The 19333-nt window shown below is 41.7% G+C and overlaps 1 protein-coding gene across 1 annotated transcript in view; it reads right to left on the bottom strand.

The window, feature by feature from the left end:
* Positions 1 to 15354, bottom strand: part of atf7ip (activating transcription factor 7 interacting protein) — a 34109-nt gene extending 18755 nt beyond the window's left edge. Inside the window, exon 1 of the mRNA XM_084441218.1 lies at positions 15156 to 15354. The gene's annotated coding sequence lies outside the window, so the exon portion shown is untranslated. The remainder of the gene's footprint in view (positions 1 to 15155) is intronic.
* Positions 15355 to 19333: the final 3979 nt, after the last annotated feature.

The following is a 19333-nucleotide window of genomic DNA, read 5'->3' as shown; positions in this document are numbered from 1 at the left end:
GCTAGAGGTTGAAATGAAAGAACATAGCAGAGCAAATCAACAGAGACATTGCTTAAACCTCTAAAAAGGAAATAGCAATGGACCTGTCAGGAGTCTAGGCTTGATGAGCAGGCCTTCTTCCGTTGGACAGAGGTTCCACGCGTGATTTGTTTTGCTGTGATCGAGGGAGCTAGCAACTGAGGAGAGGCAGAGGTTGAAAAAAGACAGGGAGAGGGGGAGGGGACAGCTAGGACTGTTCCATCTGGTTCAGCAACGCGTGGCGTGCTCTGTACTTGCTGTGCGCGTACTCAGTCACAATCACTACCTCATCAGTAGAAACTAGTCAGCACAGGGACACTGGCAGCAGACTGACAAACACAGTAGTCAAAAACCGCAAAGTAGGCAAAGCTATTTTCCCCTTTAAAGGACAAAATGTCCCTGTGACCATATTTAACATCAAGAATGTATTAAATGAGATAATTCTTCAGTACTTTTTCTTCAGTAGTTTTTCAACTTTCCTTTAAACACACACCTAAGCTAGCAGGCGCACAGTCAATACGGGAGTGCACAGCCTGACACACTTAGCACTTCCCCTCCCCCACTCTAGCACAGTCTCCCCCAGGCCAGTGGAAATTTACAGCCAAGCACGGACTAAACCATTCTGGTAACAGGGTGTTCTTCTCCTGACTGGAGAGGGAGCTAGAGAGGTGAACAATTTAACCAACCAACCAACCAACCAAATTAAAATGGTCTCCAGCTCCCCTGAACTGAAATAAATGCTTATTAAGTGGGTTAGATACCGTTCCACTTCAAATACAAAAATAGCCCACAGAAATGTAGCCTAATCACTGCCTCAAACACTACAGTAGACACACTACATGTTTTTCTTTTACGTATCACTAATATTTCCTTGTTTCTGGAGAAATGAGAACAAACTGTAGAAGAATAAACTGTAGAACGAAGTCTTTCATCACAAAATGTAAAAAATAACTGATGACAGTGGAAATAACAAAGCACACTTTATGAAAAAGCTTTTCCTCATAGCTCTCACGATACATTATGCAACAAAATGTAATTTAAAAACCCTTCACTAACATATTCTGAATAACATCACCTCACGGTAGGCAGAGTAAACTATTCGTTTTAGTCGGTAGCTTAGTCAGTGGGCTGCTCTGCACTCTGCCCCTCCCCCACCGTCCTCTCTTTCATGGATTGTGCTTGAACTGCCTGCAGAAACACAAAATGGCCACCAGTGTTGCTGTGCGAAAGCAAGCAATCTCTTTCCAGATTAACTATCAGTACAAATCTAGAAATAGGTGACTAGGTTATTTAACCTACTTTTCAGCCACTCATTTTCACTGTCCTTAATATTGATTGTGCTGGTTAGCTCTCTGACCAATGTTTCTGTTCAAGGTTACTGACGCTTTTACTTCAAACTCCATTTTTGATCCCATTTTCATACATTCAGCCAAACACGTGTGTTTTATAACTGCCACATCCCATGATACACATGCCCATGTTACAAAAGGACAGATTTGTATGCACATAGTCATACATCTGGCGGGAAGCCCTGGTTCCTCTATGAAAAAACAGACCTACTGGTCTACATGTATGCAGAAACAAAATGGCTGCCAGTCCTGCTGTGTGCACAGCCAGGCTGGCCTCTCATGAGCTGCCAACTCAATGCGTCTCCACGGTAGCGCCACATATCAAGTTGCATCACCAGCATAACTCATTTGCTCTGTAAATAAATTAACTCTACATTACATTTGCTTTTAGAAAAAGTAAATATCCATAAATCCATTTATAAATCTAAAATGTTGTCACTACTGTGTGTTGGGGTAAATGCACTGGGTGCAGTTTAACTTTCACCGACTCCCAGATCCAGGTCAAAGCTAATCCTCAGCATGTGTTAGGAGAATTAGTGGTCTATGATACAGCAGGTCTAGACTGTGCTGTGTCTCCTCTACACCAGTGTGGGAAAAAAGATGTGATCCTTATCTTGTCCTCAGTTCAGGTCTTCTGTCTTTTTTTCTAGCACAGTTCCTAGTTGGCGCTTGTCATAGCTGACCAGAGGCCGCCTGTCTTGTTCACTGCTCATCCTCTCCCTCAAGCTCCATACAACACCACAGCAATAAGGTGTGTAACTACATGGGAACATCTGTGATTGAAGTGAGTTACGAATATCCTTCCAGTAGTGTCACCATTCTCCGAATCATCAGTATGACACCGCGGAGAGCAAGAGAATATTGTCTATAGAAAGACCAACAAGCGCAAATTTGATATAGCTGCGACCACGTACGAGCTATAGAACAGGCTACAAGCATTTTCTGTCTGAATCTTCTCCTCTCTTGTCTAATTAGTGGATTAGTAACAGTTGTGGTGCTACAATGCTTTTGTAGACAACATTGCACTTTTGTGGACATTTTTGTGGGCCGACCGACCAACCGACCAACTGACAGTGACAGAGTGAGCTATAGAGCTGCTGATCGCAGCTAATCATATAGATTTTTTCGACTTGGGTGAGAAGATCTCAGATTGGTTATTTGACGAATATTATACTATTCTGTTGCTGGTTCAAAAGCATTGCCTTTTTTAAGGCACATATGACCTGAACAACAATTCTGAGCCTCAGAATCCTCCAGTCAGTGCTTTCATCCACCGAGTAAGGCCTGGAGCCATCTGCAGTCCTCCCATATCACGGTGAGGCTCATTACACCTGCACCCTCTGCCTGGTGACATACATTTCAACAATCAGTTGCCGCTTTTACATTGCTTAACAGACAGAAAACGGGCATCCATGTTCAAAGTCAAAATGTGAGTAAAATTCGTACTGTGACTTTTTCCACAAAATGTTGCACGTTATGTACTTTTTTTTTTTTTTTGCATTTCACTGCTCCAAAGAGGATGGATTGCTTGAAAATATGCTAATTGACAATTCACTAAATTGGAAAGAATCCAAAATCGTCAACCTTCCAAGCCACAGGTGTGTCAATTATCAATTAATTAGGGAAGAGGCACCACCAGGTAGTGATTTGTGTAATTCCCCTTCTGTTACAATTTCTGTATTCCAGTCTTTTACATTCCCAAATAACTCCATTCAAAAAATTGGCATTGCCCCTAATCTTGACTGTAAACAGAACATGACTGTACATGCACATGTTTTTTTTGTCACTTTTACATTTTTGCACCCTTCTCCTATACAGTCTTGCAACCAAACAGTTAACAGAATAAAACGATAATATGAAAATCGATTAAACGTTAACTGACTGTTAGTGATTAAGTTAGAGGTTGAAATGAAAGAGAAACAATAGAAACATGGACTAAACCTCTAAAAAGGAAATAGCAATGGACCTGTCAGGAGTCTAGGCTTGATGAGCAGGCCTTCTTCCGTTGGACAGAGGTTCCACACGTGATTTGTTTTGCTGTGATCGAGGGAGCTAGCAACTGAGGAGAGGCAGAGGTTGAAAAAAGACAGGGAGAGGGGGAGGGGACAGCTAGGACTGTTCCATCTGGTTCAGCATCGCGTGGCGTGCTCTGTACTTGCTGTGCGCGCGTACTCAGTCACAATCACTACCTCATCAGTAGAAACTAGTCAGCACAGGGACACTGGCAGCAGACTGACAAACACAGAGTAGTCAAAACCCGCAAAGTAGGCAAAGCTATTTTCCCCTTTAAAGGACAAAATGTCCCTGTGACCATATTTAACATCAAGAATGTATTAAATGAGATAATTCTTCAGTACTTTTTCTTCAGTAGTTTTTCAACTTTCCTTTAAACACACACACCTAAGCTAGCAGGCGCACAGTCAATACGGGAGTGCACAGCCTGACACACTTAGCACCTCCCCTCCCCCACTCTAGCACAGTCTCCCCCAGGCCAGTGGAAATTTACAGCCAAGCACGGACTAAACCATTCTGGTAACAGGGTGTTCTTCTCCTGACTGGAGAGGGAGCTAGAGAGGTGAACAATTTAACCAACCAACCAACCAACCAAAATTAAAATGGTCTCTAACTCCTCTGAACTGAAAATAAATGCCTAAGTGGGTTAGATACCGTTCCACTTCAAATACAGAAATAGCCCACAGAAAAAGTAATCACTGCCTCAAGACACTACAATATCGAAACACTACATGTTTTTCTTTTTTACACATGTCTACATTATACATTACTCATATTTCCTTGTTTATGACAAATGACAAGAATAAACTATACAAGAATAAGCTGTACAAAAACGTTCATCAAGAATGTCATCGCAAAAATCATTGATGACAGTGGAAATACAAAATCATCACAACTCATGAAAAAGCTTTTCCTTTCATAGCTCTAGCGATACATTATGCAACAAAATATAATTAAAAACCCCATAACCGTTCACTAACATATTCTGCAAAACATATCACTTCACAGAAGGTGGACTTCATATCACTTCGTTCTAGCCGGTAGTTTAAGAGCCAGTGGGCTGCTCTGCACTCTGCCCCTCCCCCACCCCCCTCTCTTTCATGGATTGTGCTTGAACTGCCTGCAGAAACACAAAATGGCCACCAGTGTTGCTGTGCGAAAGCAAGGCTAAAGCATCTGGCAGCTACAGCCAGAACCCAATTCTAGCACAGGGATAAAGGTGTAACATTCCAGAATAACTATCAGTAAAAATCTACAAACAGGTCACTCCGTAATAACCTGTTTTTTTTCCAGTCACATTCATTGTCCTTACCATTGATTGTGCTGGTTAGCTCTAGTTTCTTTTCAGGGTTACAAAGCTTTTATTTTAAACCCCATTTTCGATCCCATTTTCATACATTCAGCCAAATATGTTTGTTTAATAACAGCCACATCCCATCATATACATAGGCCTCAGAGCCCATGTTACAAAAGGATTGAGAGATTTTTCATATGGTCAATACATCTGGTGGGAAGCCCTGCTTCCTCAATGAGAGCATAGACCTACTAGTCTACCAAGTTCATTAAATCACTCACTCCCATCATAAACCCACCTAGTGGGGGTTATGACTGATTACAACTACCAGGCATTGGAGTCAACCACAAGACTTCATGTCGACTCCTCATACAGAGAGATCACATTGATGTCTCTTCCATCGCTAGGGCTTCATCTTTGCAGTTAGAGCAAATCATTGCTGTGAGTTTAACCATTGAAACCGCATACTGGCCTACCGAGCCCTTTGCCAATATTTAGGATTTTTTTAAACTTATGAACAGACAACACAGCGTTACGTTGCCCACAGAAACTTAAGCTAGCAGGTACACAGTTAATACAGAAGCGCACAGCCCGCCACACCTGCCACCACCCCTCCCCCACTCTAGTAGCCTCCCCCAGGACAGTGGAAATTTACAGCCCAGCGGACTAAACCATCCTGGTCATAGGGTTTTCTCCTGATTGGAGAGGGAGCTAGAGGCGTGAACAACTTAATCAACCAACACGAATCTAAATGGTCTTCAACTCCCCTGAACTGAAAATAAATGCTTAAGTGGGTTGGATCCCATTCCACTTTATACAGGAATTGCCCCCAAAAATAGTAATCACTGCCTCAGCCACTACAGTATCAACACACTACAAGTTTTACTATTTTCACTTTTTTTTTTACGTATCACTCGTATTTACAAGGATAACTGCAGAACAAAATTCAAAAATTGAATTAAAAATCCCTGATGTCAATGAAATACAGAACAAAATCTGTGAAAAAGCTTTTCCTCTCATAGCTCACGATAGGCTACATTATGCAACAAAAGGTCCTTTTAAAACTCCATAACCTTTCACTAACATATTCTGTGTAACATATCACTTCCCAGTAGGCAGTCAACTATTCGTTCTAGTCGGTAGCTTAGTCAGTGGGCTGCTCTGCACTCTGCCCCTCCCCCACACTCCTCTCTTTCATGGATTGTGCCTGAACTGCCTACAGAAACACAAAATGGCCACCAGTGTTTCTGTGCAAAAGCAAGGCTAAAGCACCTGGCAGCTACAGACAGAACCCAATTCTAGCACAGGGATAAAGGTGCAACTCCATCCACTTTAAAGTCATCTGTAATTTTAAAAAAAATCGACAAAGGTGATTAGGTTGTAAACTGTTTTTCTTCAGGGTTACTGAAGCTTTTACTTCAAACCGTTTTTTATCCCAGTTTCATGCATTTGGCCCTACAGGTTTGTTTTATATCCACCACATCACATCATACACATAGACCTCAGAGCCCAAGGACAGAGATCTTTTCACATGGTCATACATCTGACAGGAAGCCCTGGTTCCTCTGTGAAAGCATAGACCTAACTAGTCTATACCAAGTCCATTAAATCACTCGGTCCCATTGTAAGCCCATGGAGTGGAGGTTGCTGTGACTGATTACCACTACCAGGCATTGGAGTCAACCACAAGTCTTTATGTGGGCTCCTGATACAGAGAAATCACACTGATGTCTCTTCTTCGCCAGGGGTTCATGACTGCAGTTAGAGCAAATCAATGTTGTGAGCCTAACCATTGAAATTGCATAAATTGGCCTACCTAGCCATTTACTATGTGAGGATTTAGCCTACATTTTCCCACAAACAGACAACACAACGCTCCATTAGCCACACAAACCTAAGCTAGCAGGCGCACAGTCAATACAGAAGCGCACAGCCTGACTCACGCACCACCCCTCCCCCACTCTAGCAGTCTACCACAGTGCAGTGGAAACTTACAGCCCAGCATGGACTAAACCATTCTGATAACAGGGAGGTTCCTCCTGACTGGAGAGGGAGCTAGAGAGGTAAACAATTTAACCAACCGACAAAAATTGAAATGGGCCTTCAACTCCCCTGAACTGAAAAGAAATGCTCAAGTGGAATAGATGCTGTTCCACTTGAAATACAGAAATATCCCACAGAAAAAGTAATCACTGCCTCAGACAATACAGTATCAACACACTACAATTTGTTCCTTTTTATTATTTTGTAGCCCATATCTCTCTCATATCTGCACTCATATCTCTTTGTTTCTGTAAAAATGTCAAGAACAAACTGTATTTTTTTTTTTAAATGACTGATGTCAATGAAATACAGAGGAAAATCATCACAACTTATAACTTATACTTTTCCTCTCATAGCTCTCACGATACGTTATGCAACGAAATGTTATTTAGCACCCTATAACCATTCACTCACATATTGTGTATAATCGTGTATATCACCTCACAGTAGGCAGAGTAAACTATTCGTTTTAGCTGGTAGATTAGTCAGTGGGCTGCTCTGCACTCTGCCCCTCCCCCACCCTCCTCTCTTTCATGCTTGAACTGCGTGCAGAAACACAAAATGGCCACCAGTGTTGCTGTGCGAAAGCCAGGCTAAAGCACCTGGCAGCTACAGACGGAACCCATTCTAGCACAGGGATAAAGGTGCAACTCCACCCACTTTCCAGGATAAGCCCTGGTTCCTCTGTGAAAGCATACTAGTTTACACCACGACCATTGAATCACTCAGTCCCATTGTAAACCAATGTAATGGAGGTGGTTGTAACTGATTACAACTACCAGGCATTGGAATTCAACCACAAGTCCTTATGTCGACTCTTGATAGATGGATCACACTGATGCCTCTTCTTCGCTATGGTTTCATTTTTGCCGTTCAAGCAAATCAATCCTGTGAGTTTAACCATTGAAGTGCCATATATTGGCCTACCCGGTCCTTTATTTTAATACAAATTTTTCCATAAACGGACAACAGCGTTCCTTTGCCAACACAAACCTAAGCTAGCAGGCGCACAGCCATTACAGAAGTGGACAGCCTGACACTTTGCATAACACTTTTTTTATATTTGCCATCTACATTAATGTTAAAGGAGAAGGCTCTTTTTCGACAACCTGGACCTTATTTACGGCATATTATAAGACGTTTGACTCACCGAGATAACTTTGGTGTAATTCGGAGGCCTGTAGAAGAAATTTAAAATCCAGCGCGAGCCAGTATATCCATATAATGGCGGCGGACGGGGCACCAAGAATGCAGCTTCTAAAAATTTATTTTCTGCCACGAAACGGTTGTTTTCATCAATCTATTTTTATGAATCGCTAGTTGTACTTCCATAGAGCGAGGGCTTGTGGTTTTCACATGCCTCTGTAATATGATCTTTAGAAACATCTTTCGAAACGAAATAAAAGCTTCCACCTGCTCCAGCACGCATGCGCACAGCGCACAGACTGGCTATTCTCCGTCCGTAGGCTACACTCGCGGCTCACATTCTCTACGCTACGATCGTCTTCCATCATATTCTAAGTCATCTTCTATATCCTCAAAATCTGATAAATATTCAGCCATATTGCACACAATATTCCAGGCACCAACAAGCCGATCGTAGCGTAGAGAATGTGAGCCGCGACAAGTTGTGGCTTTGAGCTCGTTCCGTTATCAGCTGGCTAGATAACTATGCTAACAATGTTGATATGGGTGAGAGAAACGCAAAAATTAAGGATGTACCGATCCGACCGGCATAGATCGGAACCGCCCTTTAACGCACAACCAGTGACTCGACAATTTATTCTGTATTTTGGCCGGTTTAAAAAACAACTTAAAATGTACTAGAAGCTCTATGTTATATGGCTTAATTAACCACAAAATGTATCTTAATGTAAAGTTATACTAGATATAAGGGCTATTTATTTGATGAGGGTATAACCTGTTTGATGTAGCTTGATCTCGGGTTGAATAAACCCAGTCCAACAACCTGTGCAGTTGTGCGCTTTTCTCCTTGGAATGACAGATTTCTTCTTGGCATTCTGCAAGCGTTTTTTTATACAGCCCAAATATCCAAAGCTGCCACTGCTAATCGCTCCTTGAAAAAATCTCTCTAGTTTTGACATTTTTATGGTTTAAATTTAGGACACGCTACCTTCAGCAGTGTGAGCCCACACCAAACTCATGTCCAGTTGCATTCTTAAAATGAATTTCAAAATAAAGGTCATGCAAAACAATTCTACTCTTAGCAGCTCCAGCTCCCTCTATTTTTTCCTTACATAATTGCACAACTGATGGTTATTTATGCAGTCATACAAATTCATGATCAGAGAACCCCTCACAAAAGTGTAGCTAGCTAGGCTGTGGACCTGACTAGGGAAGAGCCCTTTAGCGATGATTTGGCAGCTTGTTTCTCCGGTCTGAACAATTTTCCCAGTGAGTTGTTTAATGGCGTTTTGTTGAGAACGACTGTCAACCGCTGTACCTAGCTAGCTAGCAACACCCAATAGTAGGCAGCAAGGAACAAAGCTAGCTAGCTAACTCAGCTAGCTAGCAAACTAGACGTCCCTCAGCACTGTTTGTGGCATGCTTTTCTAGGAAGTTAGCTAGCTAATGTTTAACACCATCTGTCAATTTAGACAAAATATAACCAAGCTTTAGAAGGCATCTTGGCTAGCACATAGTACACAGGGCTGAAAATGAACACCCGCCACCCGCCAATGGCGGGTAAAATTTCCATTTGGCGACTAAATTTCGAGGCTATCCACCACGCTGGCGGTTAAATGTTTGTACCAATAGTCATGTAATAAATTATGCGCGCGATGTCTCCACGTCCATGCTCACAGCTCCCCCGCTGCACCAAATAAAGTTTTCAGTCACATGACTGTTGCAGAGCCTCGCGCACTAGGAGAGACTGGTGACGCGAGGCTACACGCGCACAGAAAATCGTTCCTATTTACCTCAGAGGACGCTCGCTACTACAGTCGAGTACAGTCGCGCTACTACAGTCGACACCTGTAAAAAAGGCAATTTATTATTTTGGCCGGTAAAAAATATACTTGGCCGGTGGATTTTTTCCATCTACCAGTCCCCTTGGCAGGTGAGCAAAAAAGTTAATTTTCAGCCCTGCCTGTACAACAACGCCGGTAGTGATCGGCTAGCTGCGATAGCGATGTGATCCTCAGTAGACCGAAATAATTTGGTTTTTCGATACCCAACCCTACGTCAGACACTACAGTATTAGTATCTAGGGCTCGGTTGAAAGAATCGATTGTATGATTCAAAATCGATTTTCATATGAATTAATGATAATCGATTCATAAATCCCTTGAACGTTATCTAGCCTAATGTTAGAGCCGAGCTAGCTAGCTATGTAGCTAACACTCTAGCTTATAAATTTAACTATCTACTGCCAGTAGCTAGTTCATATCATTTAGCTAGCTAGCTAAAACTTTAGTAATATAATCATTCAGATTATCTGAATCATCAGTCTGATCATTAGCAGACGTTAGCTAGCATTGAAGACTGCTAGCGAGCCATCAGTTAGCTAGCTAGCTAGCTGACGGAAGGCGCTAACTTCCAGTTAACTTCGCTAACTTCCAAGTTTCAAAATAAAGGTCCACAGAAAGACACTCAGTCCTCCAGACTGGCCACTCTCACTGACTATAGTGATACTAGTCTGTAGAGTTGCACAACTTGTGTTGGTCATCTTAAATAAAAGAGTACATTAATGTTACTGCTCTGGGGTCAATTCTTAATGTAAACATTAATATTTCCAATAATGCACAAGGTTAGAGGGTTCTTCCTTGTACAATTTACAGCCTTAGTTCTCGGAGAATCTATCTCATGTCAAGCCAAATTGGTCTTGTAACTGAAATATCCCTTACCGAATCGATATCGAATCGGAAATCGAATTGTTTTGGTAGATCAGTGACAATACCCAACCCTATTAGTATCAACACACTATGTTTTAGTTTTATGTAGGCCTGTCACTCATATTTCCTTCTTTCTGGGAAAAAAATACAATGAACTGTAAAATAAAGATTTTCATCACAAAATTTTTAAATCACTGATGTTATTGGAAATACTGAGCAAAATCATCACAAATCATGAAAAAGCGTTTCCTCTCATAGCTCTCAAGATATAGACAGAACAAAATATAATTTATAAACCCCATAACCGTTCACTAACATATTCTATAAAACATATCAGTTCACAGTAGGCAGAGTGAACTATTGATTCTAGCTGGTAGCTTAAGAGTCAGTGGGCTGCTCTGCACTCTGCCCATCCTCCCACCCTCCTCTTTCATGGATTGTGCTTGAACTGCCTGCAGAAACACAAAATGGCCACCAGTGTTGCTGTGCGAAAGCAAGGCTAAAGCACCTGGCAGCTACAGACAGAACCCAATTCTAGCACAGGGATAAAGGTGCAACTCCACCCACTTATCAGAATAACTATCAGTAGAAATCTACAAGTGACTATATATATATAGGTTATAATCTGTTTTTCAGCTACTTATTTTCGCTATCCTTACTATTGATTGTGCTGGTTAGCTCTCTAACCGATGTTTATTTTCAGGGTGACTGAAGCTTTTATTTCAAATTCCATTTTTGATCAAATGTCATCTTCATGTATTCAGTCAAACAGGATTGTTTTTGCCCAGTTTTATAATAAAAATCATACACACAGGCCTCAGAGCCCATTTCTATATGGTAATATGCAGAGGTTGTTGTGACTGATTACAATAGCAGACATTGAAGTCAACCATATCAGTGATCCTTAGACAGATCAGACAAGTCTTCATGTCGACTCCTGCCATGATTCATCTTTGCAGTTAGAGCAAGTCAATGCTGTAAGTCTAGCCATTGAAATTGCATGTATTATGCAAGCCTTTTGCCAGTACATGTTAGGATTCACTAATAGGCTGAATAATTTCAATGAATAAAAGAACTCGGCTGTGTAACCAGCTTCTGAAAATTCTTCACATCACTGTAACTATAAGCTCCAGTGGTGCACAGCTAGCTAGCCAGGCTCTTGGTGATTTGTCAGTCATACAGGCAGGAGAAACACTGCACTGCTGTACCCCTGGGTGTCACCTGCAACGTTTTAAAGACCACAATGTAGTCTATTGTGCTCACTGGCCTGTTAAAAGGCTGTGAGGTAGGTCTACCCCTGTGTTCTGAGGAGGCCTGTAGTTGTCTGGGTCCTGAAAGCAGTAGAACATGACATGACCGCTAATGGCAGGCTTGTCTGGTGTCTTTCCCTCCAGCTAGTCCATGGGTTTTCTGAAAATCAGCACTTGTGATTTTCTCAGATTTGCATGTAGGCCAAGCCACTGCTAAAAGTGTGTTAGAAAAAAAGATGGTTCTTGATTAATGATGATTGCTAATTAACTATGCATGCTCATAGCATCAATATACTGGCCTAACCTAACATGGATTCAAGAGCGCACTATACATTTGCGTCACTCCCTCCCTCCCTCTCAGTCAGGCTGGTAGCCAATCCAGAGGCTGCTATCAGGAACCAGCTAGAACCAGTTGAGACCGGTTGAGGTTATTTAGCATGGAGGGGATAAATCATTCAGCTTTCTCTTCCTGATCTGTTGTTCTAAATCGTTATTTAGACCTTTAGATTTCTAGAGAACCCTTAAGTCTCCAGGAACCTCACATACGCTCACATCCAAATACTTATCCTACTACCCATCTCCCAGCAAGGACTTCTGAATCTGCTAGGTTTTACAAAATCTGGACTACTCTAACTAGACTTGCGTAATCTAGCCTAGCATGACCACCTACAAATAGTAGTTAGGAACGGGGTAGGCTAAATTCTATAAAAAAACACAAGTTTGCCTTTAAAGACCCCCTTCTACCAAAAGGTAGTGAAAAAAAGCATCTGTGCAGACCTTAAAAATAAGTCAAGAGGCGAAATTATAACCTCAAACGATGTCCCATTAAAGTAGAAGCAGATTTTCTGCATCGTAAACCATTATTAAGGTTCCGCAAACTGCTTAAACAAAACACAATCATCCCTTAGATCTGATTGGTCAAAGCACCGTAACTCGGATTGGCCTAGTAACTAAAAAAGAACAATTAGAGGAGGGATTGTCTAAAAATTGAAAAGTCCCAAATCAATAGTAATTAAAATGCACTATCAATAGGATACAAAAATTACGTCATATTCCAAATATATACAATAATAAAAGAGTGAATAGCCAAATAAGTGGGTGGGTCCTTCCAGAGTTTGCCTCGTTTTTCAGTTGGGAGGGAGGGACAAGCACAATGAATAGCTACTCTTGCCATGTGAACACAAAACCACAGGCATATGGGAGTCAGGGAGACTGAGGAGGTGGGGGAGGGGAACCAGGCAGAAGGGCTGTACCATTTCCTCTGTGGGTGAGATTATAGAGTTTATGCTTGGTGTGAACCAATTGGATCCTGACCTCCTGAAAATCTGCTATTAAAGTGGCTTTTAAGTGGTCAACTCTAAGACCCAATACCTTCAGAACCAGTTTGATTTCTTTACGATGACGGGGATCAGAAAAATAACTGAGCCACTTTCTAACCTAAATATAAACAATATGTAGGCTACAACGGTACCAAGGACAGAAACAAGTACATTGGATCAACTATCCAGTCAAATTTAACCCCTACACCGCGAACAAACTGAGAGACAGACAGTGAATGGAAAATTACAGCAAAGCAGGACTGTACCACTTTCAGGAGCCACAGGGGAGGTGCAGAATGTCTGACAAAATGTCTGTGAAGCATACTCTGGAAAGACCAATGGCTGCTCTGTTCCATTTGAGTTTTAAGACCTATCGTTATTCTACTTTCTACGTTCATAATTTGGTGTTCAGGCGGTAAAGCTAAGGCAGCTACTTGTGTTGTGTACTCAATTAAATTATCCCCTCCCCCACACCCTCACCACTGCGGCATTTTCTAGAACTACTATTTGTTTGCAGCAGTTCAAAATGGCCACCAGGGCTGCCATTTTTTAACAGGCCTGGCCAAGAGACTAGCTAGTTCTCCTTACGTGATGAAGCCGATATGCTTGGTCTAAAGCAGTTTACTTGGAGTAAACTTGCCAGTTTAAGTGCAATAACCACTTTGCAGTCCGATTAAGGAACTTCCTACATGACTATGCATTTGAAGTATAAACCCAAGCATTGCATATGACTGTTTCAGTCCATAAGGGAATCACTCCTTTTCCCTTGACTCAGCCCGGTGATTTCTTCCTGTATGTGTGTGTGTGTGTGTGTGTGTGTGTGTGTGTGTGTGTGTGTGTGTGTGTGTGTGTGTGTGTGTGTGTGTGTGTGTGTGTGTGAAAGAGAGAGAGAGAAACAGAGAGGAACAGAGAGAGAGTGACCCCAGTATCTTCCAGTAGGCCTACCAACAGCCCAACGCTTTTTTGGACTGGGAAGACATGCGTTATCCTAGCTAAGTATGTTTGCCAACCAACTGTAAACAGGATGCATTCACAGGCAAAAGCGTTAGGATTCAGATTACCAACAGAGACCAGTTAACAGCTGCAGACAGTCCCTTAAATTTAATCTGGCTGTGGGTGCTGCAATGACAAACAACTTTAGCAGAAGGAAATGCCTATGATTTGGATTTTAACATGGGAAGTTTATTCTTCAAGAAAATAAAAACAATCCCAATTACATCGGATTGATAAATCAATTCAATGCTTTCTGATCACTCATTGGAAGCAGAACCGGCACATAGACTACAGGGAATTAGAAGTGGTCTATTTCACAAAATCGTATTATTAAATGTAGTCGACCCCTGCCCAAGCACCAAAAAAGCCAAAAACATGATTCAAGTTGTAGCGCCCCCTAGAGAGCATTGCCAAGTTTGCACCATTTAGATTTTAAAATTTGGTATCAAGCCGATTTTGTACAATATCCTTTAGAATGGAATGAAAAGTTTGAAACTCAATCGTTGCAGGTAAACAATTCTGAGAATAAGTATTGGTGACTGTAAGACATCTGTCAAACTCAATATCCCATTTTGTCAGGAAAGTGAGAAAAAACGATCCACTAGTTGGATCACCGCTATACTTCAACAAGGCAAAACTAGCTAGCTAATACATTCATGTAAAAAATAAAAATGGCAAAACTGTATATTTGCATCAAAACGTTTACACATTAAAGTTTGCGATGATGAATGATAACTGACAGCACAATGTACTTGGTAGTTTCAGCTACATTCTGCCTAGCTAGCAACATGACCTAGCGACGTTAGTAACGGTCGTTTACCAGCAGGCGCCAGTCTGTGTCACGAGTATGGCTAGCTAGTTAACGTTAACAACATCAGCCAACAGCATAAATGTCATGTAACACAAACAGGGAAAGTAAACAAAACTAGTTGGCTAGAACTAAACACCTGACACATGTTGTAGTTTTCTATTGTTAGCTAGCTAGTTAACTTCGAAATATGAGCATGAAAGCAGCAATTTACCGATGGTTGGATGTCCGGCGAATATCCCAGTAACGTAGTAACGTTCACGTTCTCTTCTTCCGTCGCGTCGCACGTGCTTCCCGCTCTTTGTGTGTGCAGTAGTGAGTGGTCATAAACCGCGGACCGCTTTATCATTTATTAGAACGAGGGTTGAGCTACAGTCAAGCGAACGCGGGCAGGATACTAGCCTACACTAAAACAAGACCGGTGTCAACATGCATTGCAGACTGTCCTCGGTGCGCTACAGCTCTCCAGTCTCCTCCTCAGCCCTCCAGTCTCCTCCTCTTTTGCTGCTCACTGGGTCTGTCTACTCTGGCAGTCAGCGAGCAGCCTACAGTGGGGGTTGGGTTTACAGAGAGCAGACGGTCCACATACCAGCTGTGTGCACCACGACAAAACAGCGTCAATCCCCTCTTTTAAAGTAGGCTACTGTTAATATTGTCAACTAAATGAATAATTGTTCATCTTTCAAGGCAAGTAATATGTCTCATATTAATATTGATGGATTGGTATTGTACTGCGTTAAGTCAAAGGCGTGTTATTATCTGAAGTAGCCTTATTTGGTACTGTAACGTTACTCGACCAGATTAGCTTTGTTGGGTGTACCAGCAAAGGACCTTGGACTAGTAGGCCACAGGAAACGAGAGGCGGTAAACAGCAGAGCAAGGGTGGGGGAAGGGTGGTCACGTGGTGGAGTAATGCAGGCGGGGGATGGGTGGAATTGAGTGGGAGGAGTCTAAGCAAAGATTGCACGTGTAAAAGTCAACTGTAAAAATGCTGTAGAAGAGAAGTATAGCAGCAATGGCGGCTTATTTTACCTACTCTCAGTCCAAATAGGTTCTGCATTTGGAACAACACAAATTTAAGTGTTTTTTTTGTTTGTTTGTTTTATGTGGAGGATAGGTCACAGTGGCATGAGACGAAAGAAATTAGGTATCAACATAGCCTCGAGCCATTTTTGGTATCGGTTCCACCTCATTAAGAGTCTCACAAATAAAAAACAGTTTCCACATGATTTGAGTCACATATAGCCTACAATTCATATATTATCATCCAAAATGTAGATGTTTAGTTCTGATAAGATCAACTACAATCCTTACACTCCTTTTTGGTTAGACATTGTAGCTAACATGAAAAATTTAAATTACTTAAAATTAAAGTTCTGTCTGTGTGACTTGTGTGTGGTATTCTCATGGACTCAACTCCAAACAACCCAGTGAGCAAAGGAGGTTCATTGACATTTGGATGAAATCAAGTCGGTTCATCTTGGCCTATTTAGCCCAGAACCAGACATCTTGGTTTCGTCTATGATTAGTGCATTCCGTTTTTAATGCGCAGATCCAGCTAAATGTTCAAGAATAATGTTTATTTAGTAGCCTACAAGATACAGGTAGAATGAACAACAGTGAAATGCTCACTTGAGACCTTCACATAGACAATAAAAAAAAGCAATACAATTCATCACCTCATCAAACACACAATGTGGTCCTGAATATGTAAATGGAAAATTCTAGGCCCTATCCTTTAATTAATTAGTAAAACGTCTCACATGCAGCCCTACAGTAAAATGTCATACAATTGTTTCCTGAGTGTTTTTGTTTGAGGTGTCTGACTGATTTTATTTCTCCTAGTTATAAAATCCATACATTGCTGCTTATTCATGTTATCCTCAGCTATGTGCTTTTATTTTATCGTACAAGGTAAGTAAATTTGTCTCATGGGAATAGTGATGGATTTGTATGTCGTACAGTATTGAGTGAAAGGCATGTTAAGCAGTTGGTCTTTTTTTCTTTTTTTTTTCTTTTTACAACAGACTAGCTTTGTTGGGTGTAGTCTACCAGTGAAGGATCCCTTGGACCAGGAAAAGACAGCGTGAGGGGGGGAGGGGCGATCACGTGGTGGAGGAGTGTGGGAGTGATACACAAGAGGGGGATGGGTGGAATTGAGGAGGAGTCTAAGCAAGATGGAACGTGTGAAAGTCAACTGTAACAAGACCAGGAGAAAAACCAGTAGCTGTATGGCTGGACTGAAAATGGGCAGACTAATATGACTGCTATCTTAATGTGCACAGAATGTGTGTTCACACCGATACATTTGTCTAAGTTGTGGAAACCAATATCCAGAATTTCTTGAGGGGGTGTATGATAAGTAGCTTACAAGCTGTTTTGAGTGAACACTTAAAACAAGTAGGTGGATAACCGCTAATTTGCAGAATCTGGAGAGAGGCAGAGCGTCGTGTTTCGCTGTCATCTTCGTCATGTGAAGTTATACTAAGCCCCCGGGAACAGCTCTGGGCTGAGACATTTTGAGCGCATTGGCCAAGCCCAGTATTGCAAGTCACATGACCAGGTTAAGGTTGGATTAAATAATAATAAACTCTTCGGTGTTCAGCCCTGGCACAAAGTTCTCAAGAGCTTTTTGTTTTTATGATGCTGAGTCATCACTTTGACTGGCCTGTGTCTTTCACTCCACTAGTTAATCAGTCAGTTGTCAGACAGGGAGCCATCTGATTATTTTGTGAGTTAAATACCTTAAATACCCAAGTCAAAATACCTTGGAGGTCATTTGATATCCCGATTAAACAATATTTTCTCTAACAACGCCGAGTTGATGTAGGCCTAGCCTACGCTCATCATATTTCCGATGCGTTGGTTTGTTGCCTGCCACAGCAGGTTTAGAGGATGGTGGGGGCGGAGGCTATATTTGTTTGTCTGCTGTGTCCTCAGATTTTACACACATCTCTCGTTATTTTAAGATTTTTCTCTTTAAAAAAAAAAGAAATTTCATCGAAAAAACATAACACTACACTACACGTTAGTTTCTCTGATAAACTTTACAGTGTTTTTATAAAGGCTATTCTAGGATTGAGTCGCCCAACCCAGTAGCTAGAGAGTGATGCAGCACAGAGTTGAGCAGCACAGAGTGAATCAAGAATACTTTAATTTCAAAGACAGATAGAGGCTTGATATTTGCTATTTATGAAGCAATATTAATACTGTGTCACTGCTGCCACTGCACCCATGTGCACTCTTGCCAACCCCTCTAATACAGGGCCCCTCCCACATAACAATACCAAATTAGCCCCTCCCACACGCATTTGGGGAAAGAAACGACTGTCGGAAAAAATATATTTTTCTGAGTAGAACTCAGTCAAAAAATAACTATTCTAAATGTTTTTCCATTTTTTTTAAGAAGACACCAAGAGCCTGAGTTTATAGCTGTTTCTTTCCCCATATATGTCTATGGGAAAAATAGACAGGGCCAAGAAAACCCTACTGTGCATGTGCTGTGGTCTACAGGAAATAAACTTTTATGGCTTCATGCCCTGGGTGAGCCACTTTCATTGGAATGAGTGGGCCACATGGACATCTTTGAATGCCCCATCCAGCTCTCTTAATACCGAACATCCACAAGTTACACTTAGTAGGCTCCCAGTCTCCTGATACCAGACTTTGGAGATCTCTGCCTTCGAAAGTCTGGAGACATCTCCATTGAAAATCGTCATTAGAACAGCACCGAAAACCGACGCTACCAATCAGGGCCACTGCCTACATCTCCAATAGTGTGAAGGACCTGCCTCGCCAGAAATGATGTCGTCCAAAGGAGAATCAAAACAAAACATTCACCGCCCTATTGGGAAGAACTGACCTAAAGACTTGACGAACTTCAATTTGTCAAATTGCTTCCACCCACTTTTAGCAACGAAATCTGGACCATGTCTTCAGTCTCTAGTCGAGTTTAATAATAATAATAATAATAATAATAATGATACATTTTATTTATAATGCACTTTTCATTTGAAAATCTTAGAGTGTAGAGACTGACTCATGATTACAGACTCAAGTTTTAGACTTGGTCACAGTACTATAGCCTATCCTGCATCCCTTGTTGTAAATTATAATGGCCCTGTTCACACCTGGTATTAACATACATCTTGGGTGATCCGATTACAAATGGACAGCTCTAAGTACAGGTGTGAATGCACCCAAGACGCATTGCGGACGCATTGAGATTCAATCGCACAGACCACATTCAGAGGTGGTCTAGGCCAGGGGTTCTCAACCTTTTTGAGCCGTGACCCACCGAAAAATGTAGGTTGGGCTTTGGGACCCCTCCCTCTCGAATCACCCTTGAAACACAGTGCAGTGACTCGCTTCAATTCGGTGCCCTGCCTCAAT

The sequence above is a fragment of the Borostomias antarcticus genome, assembly GCF_949987555.1.
Source record: "Borostomias antarcticus genome assembly, chromosome: 7".
In the NCBI taxonomy this organism is placed as follows: Eukaryota; Metazoa; Chordata; class Actinopteri; order Stomiiformes; family Stomiidae; genus Borostomias; species Borostomias antarcticus.
Note: the sequence above shows the minus strand (reverse complement) of the source record. Positions and strands in the feature narration are given on the sequence as shown.